The sequence below is a fragment of the Jatropha curcas genome, chromosome 2, assembly GCF_041381405.1.
Source record: "Jatropha curcas cultivar XTBG-Jc1 chromosome 2, XTBG_Jcur_1.0, whole genome shotgun sequence".
Lineage (NCBI taxonomy): Eukaryota > Viridiplantae > Streptophyta > Magnoliopsida > Malpighiales > Euphorbiaceae > Jatropha > Jatropha curcas.
Genome location: NC_143152.1, coordinates 17,437,123 through 17,443,816, shown reverse-complemented (window position 1 = coordinate 17,443,816; position 6,694 = coordinate 17,437,123). Strand labels below are relative to the sequence as shown.

Below are 6,694 nucleotides of genomic sequence, written 5' to 3'. Positions count from 1 at the left end.
GGGCATTGTGAGGAAGTTCTAATCAATAACTTATTCTCACAATTGCATTACTTTTCCATTGTTATAGAATTTTGACTTTGTTTTTAAAGTTAAATTTTTATTTTTAGAAAACCCAATTCACCCTCTCCTCTTGGGTTGTGCCATACATATTCGAGACCCACACAATCCCATGTTGCCCATTTCGCCTGTCACAAGCTTGCACAATAGAATTAACCGAGCTAGTAGTCAATAAGTCCAACTTCCTTACCATATTATCTACCTTGGCATTGAGTGCGGTAATGGCATCGATGTCATTAGCTCCTGCAATCTTCTTTCTTTCGAAGTTGCTTTGATAATGGCTATTGCTTGCCATCTCTTCTATCAAGTCATAAGCCTCATCAATATCTTTTCTTTCAAAAGATCCACCTACAGCTGCATCTAGAGTATTTTTTATGTTAAAAGATAATGCATTATATAAAGTTTGTACCTGTAACCACTTAGGCAAGCTGTGATGTGGGCACTTTCTCAATAAGTCCTTGAATCTCTCCCAAGCTTTATACAAACTCTCTTGATCATGGTGGACAAAGGTCATTATCTCATTGTGCAGTTTTGTGGTCTTTGAAGATGGAAAGAATTTTGCTAAAAATTTCTGGGCTAATTCCTCCCATGTTGTAAAACTTCCAGTAGGGCTTGATTGTAACCAGGATCGTGCTTTATCCCTTAGAGTGAAAGGAAAGAGTCTTAATTTTATGGCATCCTCAGAAACTCCATTTTGTTAGAAAGTATTGCAAATCTCCAGGAAATTTGTGATATAGGCATTAGGATCTTCACTAGGTAAACCTCCATATTGAATTGAGGTGGAAAGCATTTGGATCATTGCAGGTTTAATTTCAAAATTGTTGGCTTCCACCTAGGTCTAGTGATACTCGAGGCTGTTCCATTGAGAGATGGAGTTGTGTAATCTCGCAAGGTGCGGACATGAGGTTGGGGTCCGTCCTGTGGGTTAACTTCATCAGCCATATTTGCTTGCTGTTCTTGTTTGCCCTCATGTGCTCTTTTAGCAGCATTGTTCCTGCGACAAGTCTTTTCGATTTCTGGATCAAAGATCAAGGGCTTAGTTCTACCTGATCTTTTTTATATAAACACCTAAAATAATCTTCCAGAAAAATTAAAAAAATATAAAAAATAAAAATAAATGTCTAAATTAATAATAGGCTAATTAGTATTGATATTGGTAACGCCAATCCCTGGCAACGGCGCCAAAAATTTGACAATGATTTTTGCAAGTGTACGAAATCGCAACAAGTAATATATAATGAGTAGAGTATCATTCCCTCGAGGATTGTATACCAAGTAGCAAAATTATGTTAACCTACTATTATTTAAACGGCAATTTAGGGAAATTATTTTAAGAAACTAAATTCAACAAATAGAAGATAATAAAAAGAAATCAAGCAAGAAATTTTTGATTAAAAGAAATCAAGGATTAAAAACTACCAGGGATTTTGACTTCACTTAATTCTATCCAATTTATTTTATTATTAGTTTGTTAATCAATTTTAATTGTTCAAGTAGGGGAAACAACCCTAAAATCACTAACAAGCTCTCCCGATATATTATTAGCTATTTTAACCCGGTCTAATTACTTATCTCCCAATAGTGCAATCAAACATGAATTAAATCATTAAGTTTTATGGTTTGTTTATAATTTCATAACCTAAGGTTGTTAACTTATGAAAACCCCCCATGAGTCAAACCATATAGCTTCCGCATCAAGTTATTATTCTCATGTAATTTATTACCATTTTTATATCAAAAACTCTTCTCCCGATAGTGATTAATAAAATAAATCAATTCAGGGGAGAAACTCTGCCTGGAAGCATTAAGCTCAATAATAAATTATACTTTGAACAAAGAAAAACAAATCTAATATTATAAATTGGAAAAGAAATTAAGCTACATCAAATCTCTAGTATGAGAGTTTGGTTCGACATAGTAATTAATGTGAATAATGAAAAGTAAAAACAAGATTAAGAGTTTAGAGATAAAAACTAGTCAAATAACATGGACGACTTTCTTGAATCTTGACACAATTCTTGATCACTTGAAGTCTTAATGAGAGAAAAATAATAGTACAAAAGATTATAGAACCAAAGATATCTTTATAATGAATTGGTTCTCTCTTTATATAGACTTCCTCAGAGAAAATCTGACTTTGTTAAGGAAATAGAGTCTTCATTAAGTAAGAAACATTTTGGAAATAGGCAATTGTTTAGGCTTTGAATTTCTTTTCAATTAGGACTGTCCCATATGCCTAAAATGGGATTAGATGTTGATTTGCATGCCAGGAAATCATCTTATGTGGGCCCATGCAAGTAGTAGGGATTGGCTGGTGTTCTTCAACCCAAAATAAAACTTGATACTCAGCACGAGCGTGCTGTTCAGCATGGTCAGGGCGTGTCGGAGCCTGAGTTCCAAGGATGTTTCAGCACAGGCCATGCTTAGGGGCACGTATAGAGAGGAATTTGTGGCATGGGCGTGCCAGATAGTACGGCTAGGGCGTGCTAGGCTATGAGTCTCCATACTGATTTTCCTTGATTCCAGCATGAGCGTGCTGACTTGCACAGTTGGGCGTGCTAGAGCCTGAGAGTTCTGCTTTATTTTGCTCTTTTCAGTGCCAAAAATCCTACAAATTTCCTTAAGATCAAGCAAATTATGTTTCAAGGAAGATTTGAACAAAAATATAAATAAAACTAAATAAAAGCTAACTAAAGCAATTAAAACTACTAAAAATCCTAATTAAATTTTATTAAAATACCATAAAAATAACACTTATCAAGGTTTCTTTTTTATCTGAAGCATATGAGTAATGGTTATTAGTTCTATGGTTACATATCTTCTTGTATGTGATTCTGAGTGGAAATTGCTCTATAAATGTTTGAATGAGTGTAGCCCGAGCTACTGGTGATGGACATTATGACTCTTGAAGAGGAATACAAAGCCCTTTTATCTGATAAAGATGGAGAATTTGAATACTTGCAATCTCTGCAAGGCCAAATTGGAAAACTCAAGGTAAATACTTCTTTCATCCTTTTTCTTTTGTTTCTACAGAAAATAGGCGTCTAAGGACCAAACATTCACTTTGAAATTCTCATGAAAATTATGATTTAAGGTAGGTTTTAAGTTTGGGTGTGGAAAGACCAATCAGTGGATCTAATTTGGCAATTTTCTAATGAAAAGTGGCACATAAATACTTCTAATAAAACAAAATTAACTTGCAAGACCATGAGTAATCCAAAACTACCAAGTCAAAAACACTGTGAAACTAAAAACTATCAGCTATTTACATTAAATCAATTATTTCCAAACTTACATCCATATATATATATATATATATATATATCAACAAATCAAAATTTTAACAATCATCATAAGCAAGGAAAAAAACCAAAGCATGAGAGAAGCACTACTGAACTCTCTTCTAGGGTGGAATGGGATCTCAGACCCACTAGTGACCTCAATAGCAGTAACACCAGCAAGCTACAAATCAAATAAAAAAAGAACAAAATAATCCATCCATCAATCAAGAATTTCTAACCATTAAATTGCAAGAAAAAAACTATAAAATAGATTTTGATTATACAAATATTATACCTGATAAAAGTCGGTGTATGAGAGGATAGGAAACTGCTCAAGATTGAATGGAACAGTCACTACACATTGCATCCTCTGCTCTTCTAAACTAATTAGCTGTCTACCCTAAAGCCTACACAAAATTACTCTAAAAAATGTATTCTTTGCTTCATTGAAAGTAAGCATTATTTTCAAATGGGTATGAAAAGGAAATTAAAACTAATAAGAAAAATATAAATTATTTGGTCATGGATGCACAAATGTGAGATAATGTTTCCACCTCCTCTTTCTGCACCTTGTCGTTGTATTTGACGTTCCTGAGTAGTAGCTTGAAAGTATAAACATATCACTCCAAGCCTTGCAAGGAAAGAATATATACATGTCATTGAGTAAACTCAAAATTCAGAAGCTTGTATGATCTCAAGGAGCAAGCTAACAAATTTAAGTGCACTTAATGAAAGAAAATACAATTATGCAACAAAAAAAACTTTGCAATGATGAGAACTTTGAACTCCATGAACTCAACGGAACTTAATTAAAGAGAAAGTGTTAGTAAGTGATTGAATTAGGTAGAAAGTAGATATATCACAAAAAAGAAATGAAACTTAAATTGAGTTTACGTGCATTCATCAATTCACTAAAAGGCAATCCTTTCATCTACCTGTGCCCTGTTAATCCTAACATTAACTCATTGTGTTACCTTATTAGGAGAACCTAACCTCGACCTTGACCTTGATCTTCACCTCGATTTTACTCCGCATATTCCAAGAAAGAATGATATATTCTTCTCAAACTTAAGAAACAAAGAAAAAATAAAATGCAAAATTTATAAAAGAAAGACTAAAAGTGCAACCTAGATTCAAATAGACCAAAAGTGCAACCTAGCTTCAGATATGATACGGATCCGCCACCACTCGTCAATAAAGCTCAAGGAAGCATGGCAAACAATGTAGGAGATCCGTTAGTGCTTCCCAATGGATCGATTACACGAAGTCGTGCCAAGCGATATGGGGCAGCCATGTCCTTATATGTTCAAGTCCAAATAACACAAGAGCTTCATGATGTGGCATTTAACAAGTTTTGTGAGGAACTTGAAGGCCTTCCTACGCTTCTTACAATGTTGGAGACATGTGCTGATGGTGTGGCACGCCTGTGCTGAGTGGCAAACCCTGGGGGTGCTAGAGTCTACCTCCTGTAGCACGTGGGTGCTAGGTAGCACGCCCTAGGTGGCACGCCCTGACACTGACTTGGACGTGTTTTTATATTTTTATGCTTTCTTTGGCTTAGTTCTTTGTTATCTTTGTATGGGCCTTTTTGTTAGTCGGTCTTTTATATTAGGTTAGCCCAATTATATTAGTTCTAGTATAAATACTATTGCCTTCTTTGTAAACAAAAAACTTTGATAAAAATTGAAATACAGAATTGATCAAGCTTTGCTTGTTTCCTTGCTTAGAGTGATAGTGAGAGATTGCTTCCTCTAATTGCATCAAGAATTCTAGATAGACTTATCAACTCGTTTGTGGCATTTATCTGGTTCTTAATTCTTTGATTATTGGTGTTCCCGTTTCCTTATAAGCGAGGGGTGCCATAGAGGCGAATTTCATCTCAATCTTTGATCTGATCCACTCGATTAGGGGTTCTAGGAATTGTTTCCTACAAGTTCTGCATCATATGGTATCAGAGCCTAATCAAAGTTTTGAGGTAAGTTCTATTATATTAGTTTTAGGAATTCGAGTTTTTCATTAGTGTACATTTATCCTTTTAATTCCAAATCTGGGTTTTCATCTTGCTTTCTTCTTTTGAGTTTGCTTTGTGTTCTTGATTAAAAAAAAAAAAAAACAAAGAACCTGAATATTAGAGACTATACGGTTGCCCAATTAAAAAAAAAAACAGAAAAGGAAAAGAAAAAAAAAAGGAAATACCTTAGGTTTGCCTACTCATTAAAAAAAAGAGGAATTGATTACTTCTATTATTAAAGAGTTATACCTATTAAACACTTTGTGGGACTGTTTAGGACACAAACCATACAATTATCCCTTGTAAAGGCCTTACCCTACCTAATTTGGGTCACATTTGTAGGTTAAGTGAGGATACAAGTCATCACGCCCGTGCTCCACCTTTGGCACGCCCGTGCTAGGCTCTAAACCTCAATTTCAGACCAAAACCAACTAGCACACCCATGCTTCAACCTTAGCACGCCCGTGCTAGGCTATGACTCTCAAGTTCAGACCAAACCACAACAAGCACGCCCGTGCTTCTATCTAGCACGCCCATGCTAGGCTCTGACCTTTAAAAAAATTTTTTTTTTTTTTGAGTTTTCTTTGTTTGCTTGCTTTGTTTATGTAGTAATACATAAGTCCATATTTAGTTTGCTTTGTGGTGAACTAAATTCATCTACTATATCCATAATTCATCTTTCTTTGATTCTAGTTTCTTATTCTTGCTTTGTGCTTCCTTTGCTTCTTTTATGTTGTTAGGGTGTATTTGCTTATTTACTACACTCTAATTGATAATTAAGTAGTACATTATTTTGTTCTTATGCTACCCATCGTTTTTCATTTTTGAGTCTTTTCTTCTAGAATTGAGCTTGCTTTCCTTGTTATGATTTTATTTCGTTGAGTTTAAACGTACTTTGAGATTGGTTGGTTGGCCTGGAATTCTGAAGTACAATTAGAGGATTTGCAAAGAGTGGTAAGGAGTGTAAACACATGAGGTAGTGTTTTCTTCACTTTAACCTTATTGCTTTTGTGATTACTTCTTTGAGTACCAACCATGAATACAGGAAAGTCTGGAGAAACTAGTGGGGAAGGAAATCAAATTAAAGATCCCTAATTAAAGCTCTTTATGGAGTTAATTCAAGGGCAGTTCCGAAACTATAATAGTTTCCTCCAAGATGTGAGAGATGAGTTACAGGAGATAAAAGCCGCCTAAAGTTCAAATGCAACAAGAGCTCATATAACTAATACTCCACCAGCTAGATCTCAAACTCCTGAAGATGAAGAGACCAACAATCCTAAAGTTGGTACAGTTGATGGTGACTTGGGATCCATCAAAATGAAAATTCTGGAGTTCTATGGAAACA

The 6,694-nt window shown here is 34.9% G+C and overlaps 1 non-coding gene across 1 annotated transcript; it reads left to right on the top strand.

Moving 5' to 3' along the window:
- Positions 1-482: 482 nt before the first annotated feature.
- Positions 483-589, top strand: LOC149498317 (small nucleolar RNA R71). The gene has a single exon (XR_016319826.1). It is a non-coding gene; the product is annotated as a small nucleolar RNA R71 (small nucleolar RNA).
- Positions 590-6,694: the final 6,105 nt, after the last annotated feature.